Genomic DNA, 9,971 nt, shown 5'->3' with positions numbered 1-9,971 from the left:
GAGGGAGATACCAGTCGCCTACTCCTTTTCTCTGTTGTACTTCTCTGCTGTGGAGGGAGATACCAGTAGCCTAATCCTTTTCTCAATTCTACTTCTCTGCTGTGGAGGGAGATACCAGTCGCCTACTCCTTTTCTCTATTCTACTTCTCTGCTGTGGAGGGAGATACTTCTCTGCTGTGGAGGGAGATACCAGTAGCCTACTCCTTTTCTCTATTCTACTTCTCTGCTGTGGAGGGAGATACCAGTAGCCTACTCCTTTTCTCTATTCTACTTCTCTGCTGTGGAGGGAGATACCAGTAGCCTACTCCTTTTCTCTATTCTACTTCTCTGCTGTGGAGGGAGATACCAGTAGCCTACTCCTTTTCTCTATTCTACTTCTCTGCTGTGGAGGGAGATACCAGTAGCCTACTCCTTTTCTCTATTCTACTTCTCTGCTGTGGAGGGAGATACCAGGCTACTTCTTTTCTCTATTCTACTTCTCTGCTGTGGAGGGAGATACCAGGCCTACTCCTTTTCTCTATTCTACTTCTCTGCTGTGGAGGGAGATACCAGTAGCCTAATCCTTTTCTCTATTCTACTTCTCTGCTGTGGAGGGAGATACCAGTAATCGCTATTCTACTTCCTTTTCTCTATTCTACTTCTCTGCTGTGGAGGGAGATACCAGTAGCCTAATCCTTTTCTCTATTCTACTTCTCTGCTGTGGAGGGAGATACCAGTAGCCTACTCCTTTTCTCTATTCTACTTCTCTGCTGTGGAGGGAGATACCAGTAGCCTACTCCTTTTCTCTATTCTACTTCTCTGCTGTGGAGGGAGATACCAGTTCTACTTCTCTGCTGTGGAGGGAGATACCAGTAGCCAACTCCTTTTCTCTATTCTACTTCTCTGCTGTGGAGGGAGATACCAGTAGCCTACTCCTTTTCTCTATTCTACTTCTCTGCTGTGGAGGGAGATACCAGTAGCCTACTCCTTTTCTCTATTCTACTTCTCTGCTGTGGAGGGAGATACCAGTAGCCTACTCCTTTTCTCTATTCTACTTCTCTGCTGTGGAGGGAGATACCAGTAGCTACTTTTTCTCTATTCTACTTCTCTGCTGTGGAGGGAGATACCAGTAGCCTACTCCTTTTCTCTGTTGTACTTCTCTGCTGTGGAGGGAGATACCAGTAGCCTACTCCTTTTCTCTATTCTACTTCTCTGCTGTGGAGGGAGATACCAGTCGCCTACTCCTTTTCTCTGTTGTACTTCTCTGCTGTAGACCATCATGTGAGGTAACCTACTAAGTGAAGGGAGCAGACAGACCAATGTAAAGTTTATGTTGGTTTTACAGCCCTGTCATTTAACATCTCCCCCTCTATCACACAACACACACAGTACTGTATCAGCAAGCACATGTGTAATTTGCAAGCATTCCAGGAACCACAGTCTTGTCGCACTGGTCCCTCTATACCGAAATCCCCTGAGTTAATTTAGAACATGTAAATCAGATCAAGTGTGTGTGTGTGTGTGTGTGTGCTTGTAGGGTGAGGTCTATATAAAAGTTCAGAAAACCTGACCTGGGTACTGACCTCACAATAGTCATTTAACCCACCAGTGGGAAGCCTTATGGTTAAGGGAGGCAGTGGACCCTATTGACCTGCTGTGTGTGTTCATGTCAACCTTGAGGAGCGAAGAGTTCAAAGTTTCCCAGGGGGTCAGAGAGCTTGAGAAGCCTGTGTGTTCGACCAAACGCCTGAGATACGTCAGACTGTGATCCTGTCCAGACATCCATCACCATGTCACTTCGACAACCAATAGCACACAGCTGCACCAAAGCCACATGTAGGTGCGGCCAATATCAAAATGCCAAGAAGGGGGGCCTCAAGTACAGAGTCAACTCAGTCAAGTACCACACACATTGCGTCATCTTGACAAGTTGGCCCAAAAGTCAGATAGCTTGTGCAAGATATCCTCTAAAGCGCGTACATACACATATAGTAGATTTCATTTGATGAGGGTTGATGCTCTGGGATTTCCACTCTGGAGATCTGTAAAAGAAGATGAGAAATGTATCGTGAAATTAATATTGGAAATACTTGATTGATGGCGAATGTGCATGCCATTAAAATGATACTTTCCCCCTCAGAGAATAATTACTGGTACCATACCTTTTGCCAAGAGTGGAAAGATATTGTGAATTATGGCTATGCACTTGCATTACTTTGCCTTTTGCAAGTCACTACAAAGTGTTATCTCTTAACATGCCATTCATATTATTTTTGGCTTTCTAGTGTAGGTTCAGATACAGCATAATTAAAACTCATAACTTGTATTTGGCGTTTTCATTTTATGATGCAGCGCTATGCAGAAGGCGGAGAAAACACTATTTACGATACACAAAGAAGTCTCCTGTAGAAAGGTATTTTGCTTGTTTAATTACAATAAATGTGTTTATTTAAGAAACCAATGTACTTGGGTTAATTGTGTTTACAGTGTTTAATCATTGCAAAAGGACTTGTTTCTTTGTCTCTCTCTCTCGCGCGCGATCTCGTGTGCGCTCGCTCGCTCTCTCTCTCTCTCGCGCGATCTCGTGTGCGCTCGCTCGCTCGCTCGCTCTCTCTCTCTCTCGCGCGATCTCGTGTGCGCTCGCTCGCTCGCTCTCTCTCTCTGTCTCGCTAAAGCATCGACCACAACAGGCATTCAGTTAGCTGAGTAAACAACATCAACATCTACCCCGAGACAAAATCCATAAACCCTTTAGGAAAGCTTTAATGACGGACAATTATAGAATAACAAAGCTGTCATTAAGGAGAGGGGAAATCTATAGCTTTGTTGAGGAAGAAAACCCAATAGCCAACTTAAAGACCTTTATATACTATCATTAGGCCCAGTGGGATGATTAGCCTTATAGCATTATAATGAATAAATCAAGCTTACCAATCGAGGCAGACTGACAACAAATACGTTTTTGTCCATGGCATTTTTTACATGACAATACAGTACTGTCAGGCATGTGAAGGGGTTCTCATGTATGTTCTGTTGTCTTGGAATTGCTCACTTCCTGATTTGACCGAATTAAAATCAGTTTAGTCTTCTTCTTTGTCCACATATCACGGAGCCAGCAATGGGTAAAAAAACTCCATCCATACGATGGCCATAAAAAAAAGTAAGGGAATTGATTGCCTCACCCTGGTAGATACCCATAGGGGCGTAGAGGTCAACTGAGCTAGACCAGTCATACACCACAACTGTGTTTAATGTGTGTCGAATAGACTCACAGAGAGAGTCAGGATGCAATGGATGCCAGACTATTCTAGTTCCTCGTTCCTCGCCATGGCAGCAGTGTGGCCGGATACACAGAGGTACAGTGAATGAGCGGACGTACTGTACCCAACAAGGCACCATGACGAACGATCCGAGAAAATAAACCAAGGGGGAGTGTCTTTTTCACCGGGACATATGGCTCTCGCATGTGTCCTAGTTACACTATTCAGAACTCCTCAGAAATAAGAAATCTTTGTATCTCACTGGTCGCGTGTCTGAAATGGCACCCTATTCCCTATATTGTGCACTTATTTTGGCCAGAGCAGTGCAGATCTTTTGGCCAGAGCATAGGCCTTAGGAATAGGGTGGTGTTTTGGACACGGAATGTTTTGGACATGCATGGAAAAAGCCTGTTAGAACCAGAAGTCTCTCAGAGGCGCTGGCCAAGTGTAGCGCACTATAGGTAATAGGGTGAGATGTTGGCTTGTTAGAGCAGAATCATTCTCTTAGAGGCTACTGAGTGTTTGGATTGAGTTCGGACATCACACAAACACCAGGGGAGAATGTGTAGGAGGCGAATGCTTGGAAAGAGACATGAAATCCTGCATTCTGCAGTCTCATACCTTTTAGTTGTTCCAATGTCATGATGTTGACAGGGGAGAAAGGGATCTATGACCTGTGCTATCTTTTAAGTCTTGGAAGTAGATTTTCAGAGAAAGACCTTGTGTACGTTTGAAACAAGACCTTGGTTCAACACTGTAAAGCTGTGCTTGATTGAGCTTGCCTGTCGCAATGAAAACAATAGAAAAGTCGCTCTCCAGCCATGCTAAAGCCAACGCTGAAAGTATTTGAAAGATTTCAAATCATATTTGAACCCAGGTCTGACCGGGGCAGGTCCTTCCATGCGTTAAGTTGACTTTAACAAAGGGCACCGTTCTTCAGACACTCAAAACTATATAACTACTAAGTCAGAGCCCGTCTGCAGAGCCCGTCTGCAAGTCTGAGTACGCAAGAGCCATGTGATTTTTGTGAAGAAGCATAAGTCGCTACAGAGGCCAAGGTAAACTCTCCATAAATCTGTCATGTAGTAGAAACAGCCTTTGAATCATAGAGATAACAGAACCATATAGATCAGTGGAAAACTTTTGGTGACCTCCTCACCCTTCAGAAAGACCTTCATCACAACGTCCACCTGCTCAACGTGTGTTCTACCTCATCCAGAAAGGTCCAGAAACATCCCAGAACTGATTACATTTCTCACTTCTTTCCTGTTTGGGTCTTATGAAAGTTGTGACCTCTTGTAGAGACGTAAAACTTTACCAACCACCCAACCATGTCCAGGTGTAATGGGGTTTGACAGGTGTCATTCAGAACAGGGAGCTGCTTTGTGTTACCTGGCTGCACTAAATTGAATGACAGGATTTCCATTTGACATGCTACTTAATCTCGGAGCTTGCATGTACCTCAGTATGTTCGACAACAGCCATTCCACATAACTATAGTTAAAACTACTTCTAACCAGGTTGGTGAGTAAATTTAATTAACTAAAGAAAGAGGAAATCTACAATAGTGAAATGCTTTTGCTTTTTTTTATGTAACACAATGTACACCTAAATTTGAGTATATTTGTTGAATAAAACTTACTGGATGGGAAACTATTTCTTTCACATTTTAATTAGCACTACTCCTTGTTTAATCTAATGCATTCACAGTGTTCAGCGACTCTAATTTGATTTCCTGCACACACAGTGTCTCTGAAAATCCTTCAATGTGTTTCTCGTTCCCCCCCCTTCTTTTGTTAGACAACGTTAAAGTTTCCACACAACAGGCAGGGTTTGATGACTGCTCTATGAGCTAGAAGACCTGGATTCAAATAGTATTTGTTTTCTTTCAATGTTTAAGCTACACTTGATTGAGCTGGCGCGACGCAATTTAACCGATTGGGGTCGTTCCAAACGTGTGAACCTCGCCTATCTGGCTCTCCAGACAGGCTCGATCAAAATGCTCAAAGCATTTGACAGAAACCAAATACTACTTGAACCCAGGCCTGAGCCAGACCCAGACTCTCAACCACTAAACACATGCTATGCTCTCCCTCAGGAGAGACATCTGCTGCCATGATCTGACCCACCAACCACACAGCTCAGCAATAATAAACACTATTCATTCCCCAATACTATACAACCAAAGATTATTGCAGCTACTCATTCAAGCCGTTATGCTATTCTTACACCCATGACATAATGCACCTAATGTTATGTCATTAATATGCTGATTATTTTTACCAGTGCTATAATAACTAATAAACAGATGAAAATCATTTGTGGAGGATATTTCTTTGCGGAGAGAAGACAGACAGGTTTGTAGGTCAGTCATTCCATAGCTCTGAGTCAGCATGCATCCCAAATGGCACTCTATCCCCTATATCGTGCACTACTTTCGACCAGAGCCTGTAGAGGGGATAGGGTGCCATTCTGGACACACCCCGAGTCTGAACTACTGCCTTTTTCCTTTTTGTCTTCTACTGGCCCAGAGCCTTGCAACCTTCACATGGCTGTCGGCCGGGACTACTCAGCGGTATCAACAGCCTGTTGGGCTGCAGCTGTGCTCTCCTCGGCTCAAGAAGGGATGGGCGGATACGCCACCTGAGGCTGGGGATGAGGTATAGTGTCGGGGATGTGGCTGGGAGGATAGGGTAGGGCTCAAGCTGCAGCTGTGAGTTGAGGCAGAGGCTGGGCCTGAGGGGGTTGAGGCAGAGGATGAGGCTGGGGGCCAGTCTGAGCCCCAGCTGAGGTTGAGGCAGCGTCCACCACTCTTGCTGCCAGGTGTGGGAGCCAGTTACATGTCAGTAGTCTCCCTTCACCAGGGGATCTATGAATCATCTGTGCAGGGAGCGATACATCATTATTTATAGTTATGTTGGGAAATTATATCATACGTTGTAAGCAACAGCAAACTTTCCATGACACAGAGATGTGTTATATGGGCAGAAAGCTTTAAGTCTTGTCAATCTAACGGCACTGTCCAATTTACAGTAGCTATTACAGTGAAAAAATATCATGCTTTTGTTTGAGGAAAAAAACTTTTATCACGGCAACTGGTTTGATACATTCACATCTGAAGGTAAATAATGTATTTACATTCAGTAATCTTGCTCTGATTTGTCATTCTGAGGGTCCCAGAGATCAATTGTAGCATAGATTAACTTGATAAAATCCATTTTTATATTCAAATGTAGGAACTGGTTTCTACAGTTTGAACCCCTGCTGTCTTTAGCTCCACACCAACCCCCTAATGATCAATTATGTATGACATTCCTTGGAGTGTGTAAACTTACATTTTGTATCACCATACTATTTGTGTATGTTCTCTATAGTTATGTACTTGAAAATGTATAATTTGACCAATTCAGCACATTTGGGCAGACTTGATACAAAATATTGTCCAGTATTGCAATGCTTCACTGGATCAATCTGAAACTTTGCACACACACTGCTGCCATCTAGTGGCCAAAATCTAAATGTCACTTAAACTACAAAATTATATTATGGCCTTCCTCTTGTAAATTATCTTTCACCAGATCTAATGTGTTATATTCTCCGACATTAATTTCACATTTCCACAAACTTCAAAGTGTTTCCTTTCAAATTGTATCAAGCTGTGATGTTCACATTATTTGAAGAGACTCCCTTGTTCATTAGTCCATACTTGTATGAAAGAAAGCACATCAGGCGCTATTAATATCAAAATAATTTCCTCTTAAAATGTAGACAGTTTACATTAATAAAAGTCATTATACCGGATATGAAAAAAGGGGCGCTGAGGAGTATTTCTGTCTGTGGGGAAAAACTAATTCTGATTGGGCCTGGCTCCCCAGTGGGTCAGTGGGTTGGCCTATGTCCTCCAAGGTCCACCCATGGCTGCACCCCTGCCTATTCATGTGAAATCCATAGAATAGGGCCTAATCAAATAAAATCAAATGTATTTCTATAGCCCTTCGTACATCAGCTGATATCTCAGAAATCCAGCCTAAAACCCCAAACAGCAAGCAATGCAGGTGTTGAAGCACGTTGGCTAGGAAAAACTCCCTAGAAAGGCCAAAACCTAGGAAGAAACCTAGAGAGGAACCAGGCTATGAGGTGTGGCCAATCCTCTTCTGGCTGTGCAGGGTGGAGATTATAACAGAACATGGCCAAGATGTTCAAATGTTCATAAATGACCAGCATGGTCAAATAATAGGTCTGGGACAGGTAGCACGTCCGGTGAACAGGTCAGGATTCCATAGCCGCAGGCAGAACAGTTGAAACTGGAGCAGCAGCATGGCCAGGTGGACTGGGGACAGCAAGGAGTCATCATGCCAGGTAGTCCTGAGGCATGGTCCCAGGGCTCAGGTCCTCCGAGAGAGAGAAAGAAAGAGAGAAAGAGAGAATTAGAGAGAGCATACTTAAATTCACACAGGACACCGGATAAGACAGGAGAAGTACTCCGGATATAACAAATGGACGCTAGCCTCCCGGCACATAAACTACTGCAGCATAAATACTGGAGGCTGAGACAAGAGGGGTCAGGAGACACTGTGGCCCCATCCGATGATACCCCTGGACAGGGCCAAACAGGAAGGATATAACCCCACCCACTTTGCCAAAGCACAGCCCCCACACCACTAGAGGGATATCTTCAACCACCAACTTACCATCCTGAGACAAGGCCAAGTATAGCCCATAAAGACTCCGCCACGGCACAACCCAAGGGGGGGCGCCAACCCAGACAGGAAGATCACATCATTAATGAATTAATTTCAGTTGACTGATTCCTCATATGAACTGTAGCTCAGTAAAACCTTTGAAATAGCTGCATGTTGTGTTTATATTTTTGTTCATTATATTTTAAAATTGACCAAAGATTGCACAATACAACAGCAGTAGTGTTGTACTGTGTGCATGATCACATGTCCTATTATTATTTCATCAACCTCATTGTAATTGTACTGTATTCACTGAAAGGATATACCATTATACTGCTTTGGCAATATCTACAAATTGTATTTCATGCCAATAAAGCAAACATAATTTTAGAGAGAGGAGGGAGAGAGAAGAGAAGGGAGAGCGAGAGAGGGGAGAGAGGATAAAGAGAAGGGAGAGAGAGAGAGACAGGGATGGATTATATGATGGATTGATTGTATTACAAAACCATCCAAAGTGTTGTTGGGGGTAAAGTATACGACATCATAAAATATATTTACACATGTAGTTTAAACTGAACAATAAAATAACCAGGTTTTTTTGCAGAAGGGCAAGGGGTGAGACAAGGGTGTAGTTTAAGTCCAACCCTGTTTAACATCTACATCAACGAACCAGCAGTGTTGTTGGACTCATCTGCAACCCCTGGACTCACCCTAAAAGATGAGGTCAGACTCCTGCTCTACGCATATCACCTTGTCCTACTGTCACCAACAGACCTAGGTCTACATCTACATCTTGGCCAAAATTTACCCAATTTATTGAGGGAAGCTTGTGGAAGGCTACCCGAAACGTTTGACCCATCAATTTAAAGGCAATACTACCAAATACTAATTGAGTGTATGTAAACTTCTGACCCACTGGGAATGTGATGAAAGAAATAAAAGCTGAAATAAATCATTGTCTCTAGTATTATTCTGACATTTCACATTCTTAAAATAAAGTGGTGATCCTAATGGACCTAAAACAGGGCATTTTTTACTAGATTTTATGTCAGAAATTGTGAAAAACTGAGTTTAAATATATTTGACTAAGGTGTATGTGAACTACCGACTTCAACTGCATCTATCTACCGTCCCCAGTGTACCAGCGCCTCCATTCCCCTCACTGTGGATGGTCAACCTCTAAAGGCTGATTTGTCTGCATCACAGACTGATTCCACTCTGGAGATGAACCCCCCAAAGTTCTATCATAGCTTAGGGACGACAGTTTCACTTCACCTTGTATCGCTCTAGGCCTACAGTAGTGGGTGCCTGTTGTCAAAGCTTATGATTTAACTGTTGGTCTTCAGGCTGGCAGAAGGATGTAATCATTCTATATGGCGTGCAATATAGAACACAGTATGTGGCACGGCGGTCTTGTTTTCCATCGTGTGATTACGTTGTACCCCGCAAGCTTTAACCTACTATGGCCTGAGGGAATCGGATCGGTTGTTTTTGAGAACATGGAGAGGGTTGTCGAATGACTGTTGTTGGTTCAAAGAGGCAAGGGACAATCAAGCCTTATCCTCCAGCCCCTACTCAGACTAAGTCCCCCTTTGTGCGTGTGTGGGTGTGTGTGTGTGTGCGTGCGCGCGAGCATGCATGCTTACGTCTGTGTGTGTCTGAGCGTACGTGCATGAGTGTGTCTCAGGGTGTGTGACCGACCATGTGGGTCTGCCTGCGATTGTTTTTTTTTACTGCTAATGAACTGGCCTGGGGAGGTGGGAGCCACACCTGAGATAATGAAAAACACAACATGATGAGGACCATCTGTGGAATGGCAGTTTGATGCATCATTCCCATTCCATCTCTGCCTAGTCAAGGAGGTTAGCAGCAAGAGCCTCATTAATGAAAGATTTTAAAAAGAAAGAAAACAAAAATATCAGCTTTCTTAAATTGAACAGTTTGAGTCAGGTTGGTTGGCCAGGGAAAATGCTTAATATTGAAGGAACCTTGGAGGAACTGAAGCTGCTGAACTGATACTGTTCAGAGTAATAGCTGTGAAAACCTTTTG

The sequence above is a fragment of the Oncorhynchus masou genome, chromosome 7 (genome assembly GCF_036934945.1).
Source record: "Oncorhynchus masou masou isolate Uvic2021 chromosome 7, UVic_Omas_1.1, whole genome shotgun sequence".
Lineage (NCBI taxonomy): Eukaryota > Metazoa > Chordata > Actinopteri > Salmoniformes > Salmonidae > Oncorhynchus > Oncorhynchus masou.
Note: the sequence above shows the minus strand (reverse complement) of the source record.